The sequence below is a fragment of the Callospermophilus lateralis genome, chromosome 10, assembly GCF_048772815.1.
Source record: "Callospermophilus lateralis isolate mCalLat2 chromosome 10, mCalLat2.hap1, whole genome shotgun sequence".
In the NCBI taxonomy this organism is placed as follows: Eukaryota; Metazoa; Chordata; class Mammalia; order Rodentia; family Sciuridae; genus Callospermophilus; species Callospermophilus lateralis.
The window spans coordinates 26,054,422-26,077,385 of record NC_135314.1 but is presented as its reverse complement, the minus strand read 5'-3'; the positions used below and the strand labels follow the sequence as shown (position 1 = coordinate 26,077,385).

The 22,964-nt window shown below is 34.9% G+C and overlaps 1 pseudogene; it reads left to right on the top strand.

Annotated features, from left to right (window-relative positions):
* Window positions 1-1,301: 1,301 nt before the first annotated feature.
* Window positions 1,302-1,398, top strand: LOC143409028 (U6 spliceosomal RNA; annotated as a pseudogene).
* The last annotated feature ends 21,566 nt before the right edge of the window (window positions 1,399-22,964 follow it).

The window sequence follows — 22,964 nt, the reverse complement described above, 5'->3', positions numbered from 1 at the left end:
GGCATGATCCATAATGATGGCTTACAATGAATATGGGATTCTTTCCTCAGAGTTTCAAGGTCATCAATTTTATACAGGTGGTAAATGTGCATAAGTTTCATTGTCTTTTACTCTCCTCTGTCTATAACTTCTGACTTTTTCTGTGACCTATCTGATTATTATGTAAAATAATACCTATAAGCTTATAGTCAACATGGTTTTAATGATCTCTCTTTTCAAGGCACCATGGTGCCTTGAAAGAGAGGCATCCCTTCTTTGTCCTAGTAACACAGTGAGCAACTCCTTGTAACTGATGAGAACATTGAGTCTTAAAGGTGTGAAGTTGTGTGCAGGCACACAGAGTTAAGTGAAATAATTCTGTGGGCTCAGAGCTCTTTAGTATGAACAGAATTAAAACAAGGTGTGACTGATTGGCCTTTCATTCACTTGTTTTATTTATTCACTCATTTACTCCCATTAAGCATCCCTTATATTATTGGCATTATCCAAAATATTCAAGAAACTGAAAGCCATAAAAAATGAAAAAAAGAAAAAAAAAATACAAAACTTCCCAGCAAAAGATTCATAATCTTTAATTAAATGAGAAAAAAGTCATTTTTTCCATGTGATGAAATCACCTATACTATTTAATATGTCTGCTTAGATTTATGTTAGTATGTATTTTTCTTTCTTTTTTTTAAAAGAGAGAGAGAGAGAGAGAGAGAGAATTTTTTAATATTTATTTCTTAGTTCTCGGCGGACACAACATCTTTGTTTGTATATGGTGCTGAGGATCGAACCTGGGCCACATGCATGCCAGGCGAGCACGCTACCGCTTGAGCCACATCCCCAGCCCTATGTTAGCATGTATTTTTCAAAATTGTGTTGTTTTAGTTTACCTTTGAACCTAAAAAGATAATACTTTTTTGTGGTTGTTGTTTTGTTGTTGTTGTTTTAAGAACCAGGGATGCTTAATCATTGAGCCACATCCCCAACCCTTTTTGTATATTATTTAGAGACAGGGTCTCACTGAGTTGCTTAATGCATCACTAAGTTGCTAAGACTGGCTTTGAACTAGTGATTACAGTGTTGTGCCACCATGCCTGGAAAGAATGGTTACTTTTTAAAATTGGAGTGCCCATTGTATCATATTGTTCGAGAGAGACTTAGAGCCATTTCTCTAAAAACTAGAAAAAATTTGGGGAGTCCAATGGAGTTTGTTACAGTGATATTCTACCCAGCAATCAAATGGCCTGAAGTTGAAGCCATGAATAGGCATGTGGAAGAGTAGGATGGTGCCACACAGTAATCCAGGTGAAGGCTAGCTTTGGCAGCAAAAATACTAAAATTGGAATGACACAGAGAAGTTTAGCATACATGCTGTGCAAGGATAATGTGCAAATTTGTGACCATATTACTAAGCCGGGCACCAAGAGGCAAATATTACATATTCTCACTTATATGTGGAAGATAAAAAAGTTGATTTCATGGAAGTAGAAAACAGAAGTGGTCACCAGAGATTCTGGAAGGTAGGGGAAGGTGGAAAAAAAGGAAGTTGGATAACAGCTACTAAAATACAGTTACAGAGAAGGAAGTTAGTTCTAATGTTCTGCTGCCCAGTAGGGTGATTACATTCACAGCAATCTATCATATACTTTATAAAGGACTTAAAGAGTCTGTTCAATTCTTTTGCCCATTTATTGATTGAATTATTTATTTTTCTGATATGTGAAAACTAAACCACAATAAAGGGGGGCGGGGGTAGGGGAAGAAGAGAAGTTCCATTGATTAGACAAAGGGAAACAAAAGGAAGGGAGAGGGACAGGAATAGGAAAGACAGTAATTTTCCTATGAACACATGTGAAGATATCAAAGTGAACCCCTCCATCGTGCCCATTCAGAAGAATGGGGTCTTAATTAGAATAAAATATATCCTATGCTTATAGAATTTTATCAAAATGGATTTTACTGAATAAAATTAAAAAAAAAAAGCACTAACTACCTTTCAAAAAAAGAACTAGAAGAGAGGAATTAGAAGTTTTTTTGGCACAAAAAATGTTTAAGAAGATGAATATGATAATATGCGGATTTGATCATTACACATTGTGTACATGTATCAAATTTTCACACTGTACCTCATATATATGTACAATTATTATATGTCAATTAAAAGAAAAAGAATACAGGTGAGAAGACAGAAAAAAATGAAAAAAGATAAAAAGGAATTTTTGGTGTTCTTTCTATGGAAGGTCTGTGTCTTTTCATGTCAAATCTTAACATAGGTAAAAAGTCATACACTTGTAATTCCCCCCCATATCAAAGGGCTTAGATTGTTCAGCAAATCTATTATCACAACAATTTGAGTTGAGTCCTCAGAAGAAGGATGACTGATTTAGGGAAGTGTCAAAGATGAGGAGAGTTTCTCTTATCTCTTATGGATACAGAGATAATCTTATACACTATTTGAAATAGACTATGCTCGTTCATTTTTAACAGATATATTATGATATAATTCACATATTGATCGTACAATTAACCCTTATAAGTAATACAATTCAATGACTTTTGGTATTCACAGTATTGTGCAAATATCACTAAAATAATTTTAGAACATTTTTTATCACCACAATGAGAAGCCCTGTATCCCTTAGAATTCACCTCCTATAACTACATACCCCTCCGTAATAGGCAGCCACTGATCTACTTTCTATTCTGTAGATTTGCTTATTTTGGATATTTTATATAAACGTAATAAAGAAATATGTGGTTCTACTTAACTGGTTTTCTAACAGCATAATCTTTTGAAGGTGTATCCATGCTATACTGTGCATCAATATTTCATTTCTTTTTACTGCCAAAAATATTCCATTGTAGATATAACATGTTTTATTTTTCCACTCATGACCTATGGACACTGGGTTCTTTCCACTTTGGGCTATTATTAATAAAGCAACAGTGAACATTAATGTATATATTTTATGTGGGCACATATTTTCATTTCTCTTGGATACATAACTAGGAGTGAAATTGCTGGGTCACATAGTCATGTTACATTTATACTTTTGAGAAACTGGACTACCAGACTCCTTTCCAAAGTGGTCCACGACTTAGCATTTAGCCAATTCTTTATATGCTTTATCTCCATTTGTTTTTTTTTTAACTTAATTTAATTACCAGTTGGAAAAAAATAATTATAAAATACAGGGTAGTATTTCCAGCTTTCTGCTTATTTCTCATATTGTGACACAATCTTTGGAGAAGAAGTGACTAATACTAGGGTTAAAATATGTGCTTGCAAGTCTCAGTTTTCTTACCAACAAGCTGTAAGAATTTAGCAGATATTTAACTTTTCCCTGGCTCAATTTACACATCTGTCAAATGAAAACAATGATGTAGTCTATCATTATATGGTTATTTTTAATGATAACATAATTGATTTGAAAATACAAATGTTTTGTACAATTGTGAAGTAGTCCAATTACTATCATTTTATCTATAAGGCATCTAGTAAAATCTTTCACTTACATTTAAATTTTCTTGAATTTACTCATTAGTATTTATTCTTTTAATTTTTTTTTCAATTTCTCTCATCACATCCCAAGTAACTCAATGTAAGAGACTGATGATTAATTAAGCATAATAATAGAAGTGTGTTTAGGGATGAAAACACCCTCATTTATTAATCTGACCTTGATTTATAGACAAAATAAATTGCCCTTTTAGGTAGACAGCAGACTTAGCACAATGCCCACCTTCTAATCCATGTCTTCTAGGATATGTGCATTAATTTGAAAGCTGTCAATCATATTGTCCTTGTTGAAATAACCCTCCAAGTTAGTTCACTGTCAACATTTTTATTTCCCTGAATAAAGTCTCTTTAAAAATCTAGAGCAGGTTAATTTTTATGTTTTCCCAAAAGTTGTTTTTTTTTTTTTGTTTTTTTTTTTTTAAATCTCTCTCTCTCTGTTCTGTTTTCATTTAAACTTTCGGTGAATTAAGTGTCCTTATCTAGCAATGACAATCTGCTTTCTGGTAAAGAATTCCATTTGACCACTGCTTTATAGCCATGCTCCTAAGCCCTCCCTGGTTTGTTTCCCTTGCAGAAAGTTGACCATGGTTGAGAGAAACTAAAATAGAATAATACAATGATTGTGGTGTGACCAATGCCTGACGCTTGGAAGTCATTTTACCAGTCAACGGTTCAGCTACTTTTTTATATTTTCAGGAAGAACTAAGCAGGGGAGAAAAAAATGGAAGCAGAAAGCATGAATCATTTCTGTAGGTTTGGTCTGTTTAGAACTGGCTGGGTCTCTGTTGGAGATGGTAGACAGGAGAGGGCTGATCCTAGAGGAAGTGTTAATTCTGTAATTAAAAAGAAGCAGAATCAAAGGAGAAGAGCCATTTTTTCACTCTGGGTTTAAATTACAGTACATCTTTACTTATCAGCCTTTCTTCTCAGTTATTTTAATGTTTTATTAATCCTATTACTTAAAATATCTTCGTTCATTTACAACCGCTGAAAGAATAAAATGTGACAATTTGTTTTCTTTTGTGCTTAGTAGATGGTGTTCTTTTAACATTATGGGTCAATGTGACCTTAACTTTAGTTTTATTATATAATATCTACAATGGTGTCTTATTAATGCCTCCTCATCTTTTGTGTTTATATAATTTTTAATAATCACTGCAGGTCAGTGGACTTGGACCCTTAGTAGCAGAAAATCAAATTATGAATCTTTAGCAACCATTTGCTTATATTTCTTCTGAACTGAAATTACAAACAAAAAAAAAATCACTTTTGGAAGGAGAGCGGCAGAAAGTGAAGGGATTAGTTAGTAACTAGTAGCATTAATGTAGATCTACTCCTCTCAACTTCAAATAACTAAAACTTGAATATATCACAACTGCTAAGGAAAAAAATTGAATCATATTAAGGTGAGGCTAAAGTATTGGAAGATATTTATAAACAACTTTAATCTTCTGGTTTGGATATATACATATATATATTTTTAAATTAATTAATTAATTTGTTTATTGATTGATTGATTGATTGATTGGGGGGTATCAGGGATTGAACTCAGGGGCACTCAACCACTGAGCCACATCCCCAGACCAATTTTGTATTTTATTAGAGACAAGGTCTCACTGAGTTGCTTAGCGCCTTGCTTTTGCTTAGGCTAGCTTTGAACATGCAATCCTCCTGCCTCAGCCTCCAGAATAGGTGGGATTACAGGCATGCACCACTGCTCCTGGATGGAAGTATTTTAAATATGAATGAATTTTACTCTAGTGGTTCTCAAAGTATAGTCCCCACACTGGCAGTATCCACCTAATAGAAGAACTTGTTTGATAGTAACATTCTCTTGTCCCACTCACACTTAGCGAATCAGATCTCTGCGAATGGGGCCAGCAATCTTTATGTTCCCAAATTTTTCAAGGTATTGATGCTGCAGAGCCCTGATGTGCTCATTAATTCTCAAACTGGCTTCATAAAAGAATCGGCCAAAGAGTGCCACAGTCTGGCTGGGCACAAATCATGAGCCACTCACAGCTTTGTAGATTCAAACAGCAATTCTTTATTCCCAATCTCACACCGGCCGTCTACAAACACGTTCTGGGGAAATCCATGTTCTCTGCCCAAATCCACACTCCACTGGGCTTCTGTCTCCCAAATATATTCTGAATCCCGTGAGAACTCAAGGGGAACTCAGGCAGCAGGATACGCCCTATTCCCAGCAGGAATAACCTTAAACCGGGAACACCCTAAACTCGGATTATCCTAAACCGGGAACACCCTAAACACGGATCCGCCCTGGTCCTTGAGCAAGGTCACCTTCCACTAAGCAACATGGGGGTACGCTGGCAAGGAAATTGTCATACCTACTTGGCTAATGGCTCCCAGCAAAAGAGATTTTAAATAGACCGAACATATACAGGTTCTACCCAACACCACTTGATAGTCTCTTTGGGAGGTTAAAACCAGCCACTAGCATATAGTCTTCCCAGATGGCCCTAATAAGCAGTCAGGCTATGTGCAGAAGAATGTTTCTCAACCATGGGTGAATATTTTAATCTCCTGGGGAGGATGCAAAACACACAGATTTCTGGTGAGACCTCCCCACACTGCCCCCACACCATAGAATCAGGGGATGATATCTTGGAATTGGTATTTTGGGACAATTCCCATGTAATTCTCCTATGCATTCAGTATTGAGAACCACTTCTTTAGCTGAAGCCATTTGAATGGACTGTATAAATGATCTCTCCAGGTCTGTTCTCTTGTTGCAGTTTTTTTCTTTTTCTTTTTCTTTTTTTTAAGATTGTGCTTAAAGATATAATTTTATGTGCACAGTTTTCCACTTAGCTCCTGCTTAATTTAGTTCAATTTTTCTCTGTTCCTGTGGCATTTTTGGTAACAAAGGAAGAATTGATAAATAAACCATCACTGATAAAAAGAAAAGAGTGGGGTCAGATAAGCACAAGGGATGAAAGCCAATCACAGGAGGAATTTTCAGATCTTTGGATAATTCACCTAGTAGCCCTTTCTTTCTGTTGAAGCTATATCCATATTTAGAGGAGAGCAGGAACTTGTCTAGGATCTTTTCTGAGTCTGACTCCATGGTGCAAAAGGTGAATAAAGTGGAAATAAATTACAAGGTATCCTGCTTCTACTTAAAAATATTTTTATAACATTTTTTTAGAGCCAGGTATTGTACCCCAGGGGCACTTAACCATTATGCCACATTGCCAGCCCGTTTTATCTTGAAAAAGGTGTTGCTAAGTTGTAAAGGGCCTCACTAAATTGCTAAGGTTGGTTTCCCCTGCCCAGCCTCCAGAGTTGTTGGGATTTATAGGCCGTGAGCCACCACTCCTGGCTAGGTCTTCTACTTCAGATTCGTAGGTCTGTTAGATGACAGGAAAAGCACACTGCCATTGATATTTACAATTTGTCTTCTCCAATAAGCGGCTTCACACCAAGAACATCTTAAAAATAATATAGAATTTTGATCAATCTCATTCATAACTCGGATTTCAATGAGTGCTTCACAAAAGAAAGTTTTCAGATTTCCTTGGTGAATGCGATGAACTTTCTGAGTGTGATGCACAAATGTTCATCTAAGTCATTCATTTTTTCTTAGTTTTCATTTGGAAGCCTCTATCTACCCCTTTAACTGCTTTCTTGAGACTGACTCTAGGGATCACCATTTATTCTCCATTCACATTTGCCACAATTCTAAATCTCCATCTCCCCATCAGTAGTACTCTCATAATCTCGTAACAAACTGCTGTGTCCCAATGTTTTCTACAAATGACATCATCTTACATTCACCATAGTCACAGAAAAACCATATACAAGCACAGTTCCATCATCACTGTCCTGAAAGGGCTCCATATTTCCTTCAGGTAAAGTGTTAAGTACTTTGCATATTTCAAAACTTCCCTAAATGTATTTAACTATTCTCTCCAATTTTTTATGTTGGACCCTAAGGAAAAACTTCATCATAAATCAGTGGATCATCATTCTTTTTCATATGTGAAAAAAAAAACCCTGTTATTCTAACATAATAGCTCATGCTGCATCTTCCACCACCCACCTAATGACATCGTCTCGCCAAGTTGGGTCCATATTTCAGAGTTCAGATGAAATATTAAACCCTCCATTTCAATGTTGGTTTCTCTATATGGTTTTCTGAGAGCTAAAGTTCTCTCTTTCTGTACTCATTGCCTTTTTCTCCTCTGCCTTCCTGGTGTGCCTAAAATCCATATCACAGAAGTCACCTTTACCTATTCTTTCTGTGTAAAAGTGCTCACTCGAGCTCCTTCTCCAAGTTCAAGTATATCTACTTAGGTCTCTCCATTATCCCATTTACATGATGGCACTTTTTTTTTTTTTTTTTTCAGTGCTAACAACACAGTATGCATTCTGCTATGAGGCTTTACATAGATTATTTAGATTATTTCATTTTAATATTACAAGTCAAGCTGTGCTTCTTCTTCTTCTTCTTCTTCTTCTTCTTCTTCTTCTTCTTATTATTATTATTATTACAATTTGAACTTAATAGATAAGCAAGACAGAAAGGTTTGAAAAAGCAAGACTTACTCAAAAATAAACAGCTATCAAGCAGAAAAGCTTTAATTCAGATTCTCTTCCATTCCAAAGCCTGTGATCCTCTCTGACAACATCAAGTCTTCCAAAGCAGTCTTTAAATCTTTACAACCTAGTTTAATTTATTTAAACTTTAAAACAAAATGCCATTTTTTTAATGAGGGTTTTAATCTCAAATCTTTGTTAGGCAAATAGCAATAGCAGTCAAAAAAAAAAAAAAAAAAAGAAAGAAAGGAAGGAAAAAAAACCCATGAATTTTATTAAGTAGAATAATTAATTTTCTACTAAATAGAAATTGCTAATGTTGATGATCTTGGCATTTTGCCAGTGTATAATGAGTCTAAAAAATCAAAACCTGAGAGGCTGACTCAAGCCAAGACCCTGGACTAGCTAAATGTTATATTAGAAAGGATACAAGGAGAGTAAAAATGAAGGGTGGGAGCTTTCTGAGGTTAATTGCAGAACAATTGTTTAGGAACTAGGCAGTGAGAACAAGGAGGTCTGGTATGTGGCATATGTCAAAGGGTTGGGACCAAAACATTGAAGATATTGTTCAAGTATAGTTCATTATTTAAGAGCACATTACCCTTTGGATTCTCTAAATGTCACGGTCAACTTTATACTCAAGACTTTGTTTTCATTCTTTGTTAATTTAGAAATGGTCTCTTGAGTACTTCTCTAAGTCTCTCATTCTATAATCTATAAGTATTCTACTGTACACATTCAAAGTAATCAGCCAACTTTATTCAGCCCTGGTATTTTCTTGGCATTGTGCTAGGTGATACATAAATGCATAAATATATAGATACTATTGTTGAGTGCATACTTTATGATAAATACCTACACTTTTCTGTAACCTTTGGTAACCTCAGCAAGGCAGGGAGTACTTGCATCCATTTTACAGAAGAAGAAATTAACCTGTAAAATATTTTCATATACCTCCAAATTTCTGTTGCTTTAAAGAGACAAATCCCAGATCTGCAGATTTCTCACTCTAACCAATCCCCTATCCATTGTATACTGGGCACCTGAGGATATGGTGGGTTTATGCTGTGGTAACAAACAACCTGTAAATCTCACTGGCTTAATTCAGCAAGTTAAGTTTTGGTTCACACAAAGTGTTCCCTGGGTTTGGGCAACTCTCCAGGGCAACTGTGGTCAGTGTAGATTCTCAGCATTGCGAACTGCTTCACTCATGAGGCCCTTCCACAGCTGCACGGGCTTCCACAGCAAGGAGACAGTGTGGAAATGCACATCCGCTCTTAGATGCTTCAGGCCAGAAGTGACACACGCTTTCATTCCCAATCTCATTTTTTTTTGCCCCAAGGAAGTCACATGGGCACACCTAACTTCATGGAAATATTTGTCTGGAAGGATAGGAGAACCGCAAAACTTAGTAAGAGTCACTAATTTCTACATCACCAGTAAACATTATATTTCAATTCAAGAGTTACTAACTTCTTACTTAGGACATTTTCCTAAGAACAAAGAGGATGAGACTTTGTTCCTGATGGAAAGGAATTGACAGTTTGATAAGGAAGGAAACTCCTATGAAAAGAAAATATTATATTAACCCAGAGGGGCAAAGAATATTTGAACTCAGAAGAGAGAAAAGCCACTTTGGTCTGGGGAAATTCGGGAAGGTTTAAGGCATTTATATATTGGTGTTTGGAGGAGGGATAGGATTGCTTTGGGAAATACAAAGATGACGGTTCTTCCAAATGAAGAAAGAAAAGCCATGAAGATGTAGTAGGACATTTTGTTCATGAAATAGCTACTACTGGTGGGCAACTCAAGATACCTCCCTTCTCTCCGCATGCAGAGCGAGGCTCCCTCAACAGTGATGGGGGGCTAGGTGTTCTAGTGGCTGGTGAGGCAATAAGCTTGAAAAAGTCCAGTAACTGCTCTGCATGGTTCTTTCCTTCACATTGCTACGAAAACGGTAACATATTTTTTATCATAGTCACCACCAAGTCCTTTTTAATGTCTGATTTTATGTTTTCTTTAAAAATTGCTACTTTGGGAAAATGTTTACTAAGAATGGAATGACTCTCCTAGATCAACAAATAGTTACCCCAATGTGTCCTTTCCACAAAATATTCATTCACTTTGAGCTTGGAGGTGGTTGAGTAGTGGAGCTTAACTGATTTCTCAATAACTAACACAGGAAGCTAGGTATAACTCATGGATAAAGGGGTCGGACCTCTGACCAGCTCCAAAAGTCATTTCAACCATGTCATTGGAGTGAACAGCTTTTGCCCTCAAGCTAGAAAGAATATTGAAAACTCTAGTAACCAACTTCCTATCGGGGAATAAAGAATTTGGACCAAAAGGCTAGACTCATCACCAAGACATAGGTGATGCACTCTCCACATATATGTTCAACTGATAAAAATTTCCTTCCAACTTGGGCAGAAACGTGGATTATTGGGCCTGGGAGAAATGTACATTTGTGTGATTATTTACTAAGAAACCGGTTTTGCTATGCCACGTGCAAAAATTTGTGAAACCATTTAGGGATGAAGAATTTCAGAAAATCCTAAAAGTCAACGATAACTTCTACCCATCAACTCAAATGGTCAATCTTTCTTCCATCTTATCAATCTCACTCCTCTCACTATACATCTACCCTAACTCCTTCTCTCCTGGGCATATTCACTGAGATTTCACAGGTCCTCACTCTATTCAGACTCTTACCAATGCTTTCTGAGTAAACTTGAAACCCTGTATGCTTGTTCAGAAACTCAAACTTCTCTCTTCATTGCTATAGGTAACATTGTTTTTTTTCTACCTATCATTCCCATTCAAGTTTTTGTAGTATTACTATATATGTATGATCTGTAACCAATTTATAGACTCATACTTTATGTTGTCAAACTTTACCTAAATGATATAATACACTAAATATCCTTAGGAATTTTGCTTCTTTTCCTCTCAACAGCGAATTTTTGAGACATATCCATCTTTTCCATGTTGATTTGGTTGTCTTAACAGAAAATGTTTTCAAATGCATTTCAATTCTAATTCACAGGCTCCTTTTCAGTGGGCAAGATTTTTTGTTTTTGTTTTCCTCTTTATCTCCATTGATTCTTGACTCATTTTCTCCCTCAACAATTATTTATAGAGAACGTAGTAGTTGGCAGGGTCCTAGGTACTGGAAATATAACAGTGAGGTACAGATTCAACATTTAAAAAAACAAAAATGAAGTATGTTCTCTGGCAATGAAGAGACCATATACAACTAAATGTATGCTCATAATAGCTATTAAGTAATGGAAAATTCTATGGAAAAAATTAAGGTAAGGAAGGGAGGTAGGGTATGTCTCTGATAGGGCTTGCCATTTCTAATAGAATGATAAGAAAAAGCTACACTGAAAGATAGTGTTTGAGAAAAGATTAAAGGAGGTGAGAGGGGAAACTCTGTGGCTTCTTAGGGAAAGAACAGTCTAGTCAGAGAGAAAAGTTAATGCAATTCCAGCCAAAGAAGCACGTGTGTTCCTGTTCAAGGAACAACAGATGCCAGTGGGACTGGGTGGAGTGAGCAAGCGAAGGGTTGACCAAAAGAGGAAAGAGGCAGCAGATTGTGAGGAACATTGTAAAGACTGGCTTTCACTCTGGAGAGATGGAAAGTTTTTTTTTCTAAAGATATTTTGAGTAAGAGAGTAATATAAAATGACTGATAAAGACCCACTTGAATTTTCAAATTGAGATTAGACAATACAAAGGCAGAAGACCAACCATGGGGACTACCATGGAATTGACCACAGTCGAGTCAGAGAGGCGTCACTGTGGAGTTAATGAGCGGTGGTTAGTGAGGACGACTATGAGAAGAGTGAGAATTGAGGGTGAAATTAGGAGCTGCATTTTGGAATATCCAAGTGGAGATATCAAGTAGTCAATGAACTATGTTTACTATACAGGTTAAAGCTAGAAATTTAAATTTAGGGGCCATCAGGATATGGATGGTATTTTAAAACGTAAGTACAGACTCAATCATCAAAGGGTATATGAAACTGGAAGAAATGTTGAGCCCTCCAATATTTAGAATTCTATCCAACGCCTGAAAGTCAGTCCAGAGCAGTTTTACAGGGAGACTATTTTTTCCACCCCACAGTAAGATGCTGGTTTAAGTTTTCGTCACATGAATAGTTGTGTCCTTGTGCAATCCTACATTAATGCATGATATGTCATACTCCCAAACAATGATAGCAGTATTTTTAAAGCCATTCTTGCTCCTGAGTTAAGTGAGCCTGACCTGCTTTCCAAATTCCCAGACTGTTTCCTATAGACATTGCAGCACAATTGCCTACTCATGATTGTAGCCCTACTAATCACTTTGCATTAACTTCCATTTATAAACATGGAAATATTTATCTTGTTATTGAGCCTGTGTATTTATGTTATATTTTGTCTATGTATGTGCTTGAATGAAAAAGTTATGATAGAATGTGCATACCTATAATCCTAGTTATTCAAGGAACTGAGGAAGGAGTATCACAAGTTAGAAGCCAGCCTGGGCAACTTAGCATGATCACCTCTCAAAAATAAAACATCAAAAAGTCTGGGTATATAGTTCCCTATCTCAAGAATAAAATAAAATCTAAAACGAACTGGGGATGTAGTAGTAGAGTGTTTGCCTAGCATTTACCAGGCTTACCATCCTACCTGATAGAAAATAAATTTACCCCTCCATCTTGACCCCTTGACTTCTGCCCCATCTGTTCATGAGATTCAGCCCAGTTGACTAAGCTCTTCTTGATAAACTGGCATCAGCTTCTATTCCACCATGCTGGCCTAATTTTTTTTTCTGTTTTCCTGGCTACTTCTCTGATCCTTTGCATATTCATCCTCCGTTCCCAGAACTCTAAATGTGGGACTTTCTCAGGACTTAGTCCACAATCCCTTGTCTTCACAATCCATACTCTCTCTCTAATAAGTTTCTTGGTACTTCTGGTTTAAAAATATCATTTAGATGCTGACGACTTTGGTCTTTCTCTCTCATTATTTGACCTTTATTTTAAACTCTAGATTTACATACTTAACTTTATATGTACTTGGTTCTTTGAAGGATCCCAAACCTAAATTGCCCAAATTAAATTTTTGATCCTCCCCTCTAACACAGTTCACTTCAGTGTTTCTGATTTCTGTATCCACCCTAATAGATTATGCCAGGTACAAGCATTTCATTCTCACGTTTATATCACCACCAAATCTTGTCAATATAACCTCCAAAATACAATGTCAAACCCATCCTTTTGTGAAATAACTAGATGAGGCAAAGCCAAAGTGCTATCTATGAAACATGAAGCTAAAAAATTCCTGAAAAATTGCTCTGTGAATGGGTGTCATCTGACCATGGATGGAGCAAAATAAGTCTGTTACCTAAATCCCTTTTATAAAATGAGAATGACAAATTTTTAAGGCTAAAACATATCTTAGTGATACCTTACTTTGTCCATCAAAGCCTAGAGGATGTGGTGTCTTATCCAAGTTCCTGCAATTAGTAATGAAAGACAGGATTAGTGCCCACCTCTGAATAGTCCAGTGCTCTTTCCTAGCACCATGTTGGCAGGCATTCATAACTGGGTTCTGAGAAGTATGAAGCTAGTACTCTGCAAATAATCTTTTATATCTGTTATTTCCTGAAAAATAAGATCAAGGTGGTTTTGTAGAAATGCTCAGCTCTGTAGTGACAGAGTTAATTTAGGTTTTGTCTTAGCATAAACATGGTTTTATTTATGAAACACTGATCTTAAACAAGAAAACTAACAAGTGTCTTGGCTTAAATCCAACACAGACTTAAATAATGCAATTACTTGGAGTTGATGGTATTTGTATATTTGTGTAAGAGCTTCATGTTTTTGGTGGAAAACTTGTGAGAAATCAATAGCCTTTGCCATCTCTACCTCAGCCCTGCCTGGACTCTATAATTGCTTTCACATCTATTCTGCTAGAAGCTTTAATGACTTGAGATTATATCCTTTATTTAATAGATCAGATAATCCTTTTGTTTCTACAACCAACTTATCCATAAACATGATCCACTTAAATAAAATATGATAACAAAATTATGTCTTTCAGTCTCTGAGAACTTGAGATTAGAATGAAAAAAAATGTAATTGAGGTAACCCAAGAAAATATTAAGGTAGTTGATGAAAAAAATATTTTCTTATAGAACAAAGTTGTATTTTTGAGTGAAAGCTAAGATTCTCTTCTCTTTAATTGAGGTGAATCCCATTATTACTTTGGTTCAGGTAGATCCTTATAATTAAACTATTAATAGAAAACTACCAGAGTGAGATCTTTTATTATTTTTAGATGAAAAGAATGAAATATTAGGCAAACTTATCTTCATTTCTATTTATCTTAGAAATGAAGCTAAGCAACTCTTGTAATAAAAACTGTGAATTTGGGTCTTTTAATTTCACCCCATGTGAAATTATCTAAGGATATCTATTTAGTAGACATCTAACTTCTGAGCTTTGGCAAAGGAAGAATCACTAAAATAATACTGTTCATATTGTCAAATATCTAATTTGGGCTGTATATTTAAAAATCATACGGTATGGATAACCCAGGAAAAGGACACATATAAGTTCAGGAAGATCTGTTCTAAATTCTGACTCAGTCACTTTTTCATGACTTTGAACAAATTATTTAAAATGTTTAAGTCTCTGAGTACTCATTTGCAAAATTGTAGTAATTATTTATCCCTGAGATGGTTATTGTGAATATTGGGGTAGATAATTCATTCAAAGCCTAAGCACAGTACTTAGCACATAGGAAAAGATCAAAACTTAATAGTTCCAAGTGAATGAATGAAATGATAGAGTTGAATTTTATTTCATGTTTATAGATGACATAAAAGGAACTGGCAATGTAACTTACAAATTTTACATGATTATGAGTCTGAGGTCTATTAATGATAATAATAGTGATAGTAACCACCTTTTGGCCTCTATTATTTTCCTGAGGATACTGTAACAAAACCACCACAAACTGGATAGTGCAAAATGAAAGAAGTCTAATCTTGTCAGTTTTGGTGATCAACAGACTCAAATCAAGGTATTTCCAGGGCTACATTTCCTCTGGAGGATCTAGCAAAGAATTCTTTGTCTCTTCTAGTTTCTGGCAACCTCGTGAACTATGACCCCATCACTATATCTACCTTTATGATCACATTGCCTTCTTCTCTTTTTTCCTCTGTCAAAATGTCCCTCTACCTTGCTCTTATAAGAACAGTTGTCTTTGGATTTAAGATCCACTCGGTGACCCCCTTGTGAAAAGGGCTTTAATTTAATTACATCTACACATACTCTTTTTCCACATAAGGTAATCTTCACATATCCAAGGAATTTGAACATGGACCTTTTACTATTCCACACAGTACATTATTCAAATCCCAGAGAGACTGGTTGGCACCAAGAATCAAAAATTGCCTATTGCACTGGGCAGGTTGGAGCACGCCTATAATCCCAGCGATTTGGCAGGCTGAGATAGGAGGATCACAAGTTCAAAGCCAGCCTCAGCAAAAGCGAGGTGCTAAGCAACTCAGTGAGACCCTGTCTCTAAATAAAATACAAAATAGGGCTGGGAATGTGGCTCAGTGGTTTAGTTTCTCTGGAGTTCACTCCCAGTACAAAAAAAGAAAAAAAGAAAGAAAGAAAATTGTATATGGCTGCAACCTCATAATCTATTGGTAGAAATGAAAATGTAATCACCATACAATAATATATTTAATAGAATTTTGATAACAGACTAAATAAGAGAAGAGAAATAGTATAGTGACCAATTTCATTGGGAAAGCCATGGAAAAGCAGCATTTGAGCTGGACCTTTTATCCATTCATGGATAGGTAAGTGTTTGTCTAGAAGGAAAAGGAATTACACATTCAAATCTCAGGGAACACTCCAAAGTACTAGAGTTGTAAAAAGATGTGGTCACTTCTAAAATGTGGGAGTGACTGTACTGTAGTTTGTGCTGGGCTCAACTGGGTGCAATATATATATATATATATATATATATATATATATATATATATATACCTATCTACCTAGATATAAATATATATATCTACCTATCTCTCTCTCTCTCTCTCTCTCTCTCTCTGTGTGTGTGTGTGTGTGTGTGTGTGTGTGTGTGTATATATATATATATATATATATATATATATATATATATATATATATCTGTAGTTAGCACAAAACTTCTGATTCCTTTCCTTCTTTCTTTTTTTTTTACAGATAGAAAGATATTATCTGTGCTTCCTATGGAGATTGGAATGGAGTGGGAACCACCTGGAGATTTGGAAACCTAGTGGAAGTTTTTTGTAACAGTACAGAGGAGACCTGAGGCAGTGATAGTGAGGATAGAGAAGGTACACCTCAGAGGTAATTCTGAGGTCATAATTCTAAGACAAATGTAAAGGGAGGCCTTTAATTTGGACTACTGGTTGATACTAATAGAAACAGAGATTCTAGATACAAATGCCCATTGTCCCCACCTCACTGCACTATTGTCATTACCTGGGGCCTTCACGCTCCTCCAGACTTCTACACAAAGACACCTGATGCCTCCTTTCCCTCTCATTCTGAATGTTCTTTTTTTTTTTTTTTTTTTTTTTTTTTTTTGCCCCCTACATGGCTATTGTCTAGCTAACTGCTCATCTGTAGAAATTTCATTCATGTGTTGACTCTTTCAGGAAGTTGTCTCTGACCTACTAATATTTAGTTTTGGACCTGGCACACCTTGGTCTTATTCCTTATTAAACTCTTTTTTTAAAAAGTTCTTCATATTATTGTCTTGCCTGTGAACTCCTTCGAGGCAGAAAATTTGACTTTTATTTTTACATTCCTAGCACCTGTCTTGTGTATTATGCTTGGCCCAACCAGGAGAGCACTGTAGTTTAGTGTATTGGAAAGAGGGGATAGAGAGAGAGAAAGAGAAGGAAGGAGGCTGGAGGAGGAGTGGAGCCAAAGAAGTTAATGAAAATAAGATAAAGTTAGAGAGCTCTTGACCTTAATTCAGTACAAAATGCCTTTTGGTCTATGGTCATCTACACTCAGCAAGAATTGGAAAATGAATCAAAGACTAAATGATTGAAATTGCGGTTACTTCTTGCTACTCATATTCTGACCCTTTACTGACAAAACCAGCAATGTCTATCTAGTACTCTCTTTGGGATCAAATCCTGATCATCTCCTATCTTTTTCCAGCCCATGTGTCTTGGAGTGACAAGAAAAAGTAATAGGTTGAAAAAAATATATCAGACTCAAAAATCAAATCTGCCCTCCTCTTTTTTAGTATAAGTCACTGGAAAAATGTTTCCTCTCCTTGGTTATTGTCATTGAGTAACCAAATATCTGATGCCACCACCCATCTATTCCTACAGCCTCATCATCATATAAAGGAACAGAAAATTTATGAGGCAAGTTTAATTGGGCACAAAAATGAGCCTGTGAAGAGAAAGTGAGTATTAGCCATCTACCATTTTGTCTTAGGCAACAAAAAATGATTATTACCACTCCTTGGCTACAGAATCCATCAGGCCATATGAGACAGTACATGCTAGTAAGGAGACACTTTGCCACCACTGCTATCTCTTTGTGATTAATAATAAGCCCAAGGTAAAATTACTTACCAAGATTTTCCTACACTTTAGCCCTTGGGAAATCATTTTTTGAAAGTTAAATAAGACAAAGTAGATTGAAGGAAATCACTATTTCAAAATGTAAATGCGTGACATTTAGCATCTGCATTTTTTTAATGAGTGAGAATTATGTTTCACAATGTTCTGTTAGTGCTCTTATACAGATTAGTACAGACTTGGAGATTGAAAGAAATAAGGCATAGCCTAAAGACATGAATTAGAAACCAATTAAACAAACTGTCAGGTGTAGGCTATGATGCCCACAGCCCCCAGGCATGTTCTTATTAAAAATGGAAAAGTGCAGGTGAAAGTGGTTTTCAGTACTTTGTATTAACTTCACTATAAGATATTTATTAAGATTAATCCTAATTTTAGAATAAAAACAAAATGCTGAAAGCTCAATTTTAGAACAAAATGAGATCAAGCAACAAATAATATTTGGACTATAAAGTAACCATGGTCTTCAGATGTCTGAATTGATTATTAGAGGGCTGAGGTTTTATGTGCAATCTTAAAGTTATAAATTAGGAAATGGTACTATGTACTTCGATAGAATTATACTTTCTTTCCTCTCTTCTATCTCCCACTTTCCAATAAATGAAGCCATTTTCTACTTGTTCTGTAGCTGCATTTGAAAGCATGGTTAGGAGTGAAGTTTTCTGGATCAAAGAACTAGGAAAGGACTTTTTTCATGAGGTGGGAGGTGTACCAGGGATTGAACCAAGGGGGCATTCAGTCAGTGAGCCACATCCCCAGCCTTTTTAAATTTTTTTTTTTTTTTTTTTTTAGACAAGTTCTCTCTAAATGGTTTAGGGCCTTGCTAAGTTGCTGAGGCTGGCTTCAAACTGTGATCCTTCTACCTCAGTCTCCTGAGCTGCTGGGATTACAGGTATGTACCACCACACTTAGCACCCACACTCAGGAAAAGACTTTTTTTTGACATAGAACTATGAAAATTTAAAGACACTAACTCCATAGATTGTTTGAGGCAGTGATCTATTGATGAGAGTAAGCTGATATGATTCAGTGTAAGAGCAAGGAGAGCTTCAAAGGGAATTTTCTCTTTGATTTGAAAAGTCTTGGGGCGTATATTTAAGGGCAGGGAGAAGAATGAAACAGTTGTCTTTCTGTCTTATTTATTCAGTTTTGTGGAATAAGTTGAGGAAAATAAGCATGTTTAGTTTGGAGAAAAGATGGTTCTAGGGGAACATGATGCTGTGATTACTGTTTTTTGAGGGAATAAAGAGGTAAAAACAAGGAACATGTGGAAAGACAAAAAAAAAAAAAAAATGGAATTTTGTCGATGATGAAGACTTACTACCAGCCTGAGATGTAGGCCTTCCTGGGAGACAGTGGTCTCACCATTATAGGAGGTAATAAAATGTAGACTGAGCATCTTTTACTGAATATTTACAAAAGTAAATTCAAGTTCTATGAGGTGGGTGGATTGATCTACTGGTGACTCACAAAGTTCTCCTCAAAAGAGTGATACTTGATATTTCTTTGAGGTGTTAAATGCTATACAAACAACTGGCTGCAATGGAGTAATTTGTACCAGATTAGCCCTTTTGATGTAAAAATTTTAAAAGTGGAAAGAATATACGAAATAGCTGCCTTTGTTTTTAACATTGACAAAAATTACTGCAAGACTTTGGTCTTTGAAAAAAAGGAAACAAATGAAATACAACCAATAATTTCCTCAGGTTTCTCCATTCAGGAACTTTCCATACTGTGTTTCATGGAAGAAGAACACACTGTAAAACACAGTAGTTTTCCTGAATTGAAGAAGCAGATCACAATTTGGGGAGGATTGCATGGCTACAATTCATGTGACCAAATGGAAGAAAGAAAACTAATCAAAGAAAGAACCCCAGAAATCTGCAAAAGTCTCTCTTGACACTGGTAAATGCTACACATAGGGTAAAACACCACAAGACAGAGCAGCAAAAAACTCTTAAAAGAAAGAAAAGTAATGATAAACTGAAAAACAATATAAGCTCATGGACTATGGAACTGGAAGATGTTCAAGTACCAATCATCCCAAGTGGAGCAAGTTTGCTAAATATGTTGGGCATCCAGTAGAGATACCTGAAAGCTCATGTATTAAATGTAGAACTAAACCAGATTTTTGGTACAAACTATTCTAGACACATAATAATAAAGCACTTTTTAAAAAAGTTTGAAAACATCAAGTTGAGTTGCAAGTAAATGAACTGTCTGCTGTAATTCTTGTACATTCGATCAAAGATTTAAAGGAGCTCAAGAGGGAAATAAAAATTGTATTTTTTTAAAAATGTAATATGTACACTTTTTATTTGGAAAAGCTGAACTATACAATATCTGAAGTGAAAAGTAGCCATAGGTAGTCTTAAAAACAAATTATATACTGTAAGAGAAAAGATTCGGGAACTTGATGTGGAGAAATAAAAAATGACCTGAACAAATAAGAGGAAAAAAAAGATGTTGAAACAAACAAAGCAGAGTTTCACTTCCCAGTAGAATAATGTGAAGCAGTCTTACTAACTTGTAATTGGATCTCATGGAGGACACAGAGTCAGAAATTATATCTGGATAAATACTGAGCAAACACTTTCTATATTTAATGAAAAATATCAACATACAAATCCAAGAAGCTCAATGAATTCCAAGAAAAATAAACACAGTAAAGGTCATAAGGCATATCATAATTAAACAACGATATAAAGAAAATCTTATTCAGCCAGAGAAAAAGAAAGAGATATAAACAATGAGAAAAGAAAAAAGAATGGCCACTGATTTTTCATCAAAAACAATGCAAACTATAAGACCGCAGAATAATGTTTTTAAAATACTAAAAGGGAAAAAAGGTCATCAAAATTGAATACTATTTCTACTAAAAATAGTCATCAAAAATGAAAACTTTAAAAATAAAATTTAAGAGAAAAGAACTAAATTCTAAATAATTCATGAATAAAAGGAAAAATCAAAAGAAAAATCATAAATTATACTAAATTGGATGATAATAACTGCATAACTTACAAATGCTGTGAAATATAGGTAATAGTGCTAGAGGTAAATGCATAGCTTTCAGGCTTGCATTGGTAAGATGTAAGAAAAGTTTAAATGATCCAAGTTGTCACCTTAAGAAAAAAAAAAATAAAAAGGAAATAAGGGTAAATAGAGGACAGAAAGAAAACAGAAGTCAAAAAATTACTAAAAAAAAGGAAAGCAAGTCATCAAAGGAGAAACTGAATTCTTTGAAAAGATCAGGTAAGTTAACAAACCTCTAGATGAACTGACGGATCAAGAAGTTAAAAGGAGACACAGTTATCGATATCAGTAGTGCAAGAAGAGGAATCTCTTCTCAAAAATTTATACGTATGAAAATGATAATAAGAGAATATTATGAACAAATTTACTCATTGTCAATAGATTACCATTGTAAAAAATATTAAAACAAAATTCTTGAGATTTAAAAGAAAGTGATAACAGATGAAACATCAAATCTACATGAAGAAAAAAGCACCAGAAATATTAATAAAATAATAAAAGGCATGATTCTTGCTTTTCAAATTTATTAAAAGGTAATTGGCTATTAACAATAAGAAAAAAATAGCACAAATAACAGCAACATATTTGATTTATGGAAAAATTGCATAGAAAGATAATCTAAATAAATGGAATGATAAGCCATTATGTATGGACGGGATGACTCAATATAATAAAGATATTAATTCTGAAAAATTAATGCACACAAAAATGCCACAATGAAACTCACTATTCTGTATAGCTATTATGTTCCAATAAAAAACTAATACATAAGTATATCAGCATTCAAATATTATCCTAACAAGTGTCACAAATCTTGATAAGCTTATTATTAAAATTGACATTCAGAGTAAAGAATAATCAGAAAACAGACATAGATTTCCTATCAGATGTCAAACTGATTATGAAGCAATATCATGTAATATCCTATAATATTAAGAAAGAACTGGATACAAACTTCATAAGTAGAACCTTAAATAAAGGAAAATTCATACAAAGCAGAGGTTTCAATTTAGAACTGAAGAAAAAGTACAGACTATTCGATATAGAGTATGGGGAAATTGGTTATTCATCCAAAAAACATTATATTCCATGAAACCATTAAAAAAGGCAACTCCAAACATACATTTGTATATGTGTATGTGTCTGTGTGTGTGTGTGTGTGTGTTATACACATAATTAATCAGACTCAAAGTCCACCTTCAAAGAAAGAAAATATTAGTAAATTGTAAGATAAAGAAATCATAAGCAAAATGTAAAGAAAATAATACTACGAAAAAATATGTAAAGTATCACAGATAGATTTCTGATTTCCTGACTACATATATCATCAAAAGGGAAAAAAATCTCAAAATATGACATAAAAATGACATTTGAACATGATAAAAATATTCATCTTTATTCATAATAAGATAAATGATAATTAAATCTACTCTGTGATATAATTTCTTACTTATCAGGTTGACAAAAATTAAGAAGTTTCATAACTCACTCTGTCAGTGAGGCTTACGGAGAAAGAGGCAATCTCACAAATTATTGGTACAAGGGCAAAATGACAGTACCCTAAAAAAAGGAAATTGGTGACATGTAAAAAACTCCATGCGTTTACTGTTGATATAGCAATCCTGCTTCTGGGGATTTGCCTGAAGAGAGATTCCCACAAAGAATCCAAGTTAACTATGCATCATTATTTATAATGGCAATATATAGAAAATACCTTAACATCCATTCATGGGAAAGAGAGTAAACTACAGTGTAACTATAATATGAAGTACTATGAATTTAGAGAGGAGGAAAACCAATAAGGAGCTTTTTCAAAACTACATGTGGATCAAAAGCAAAAGAGTCATCTTTTTTTTTTTTTTTTTAAGAAAGAAAAGGCAACAAGAGTATGTATTTTCTTATTTTTGCTCAGAACATAGGAAGGATAAAAATAAATTTGAATGGATGAGAATGTGAGGGAAGAATTCAGCTATGGGTATGAGACATACATAGAGCTAAAGATATAGTAGAGTTTGAGATGCAGAGAGATGACAGAGATATAGATGATAAAGGTAGAGAGAGAGATAAAGACAGAGATAGATTTAACTATGAAGGAGCTAGAAATGATAGAGAAAGAGCCATAGAGGACAGAAGATAGAGAAAGAGATAAGATAGAAGTAAATAGAGAGATAAAGTCAGAGCATAGGGGATAGAGGTAGA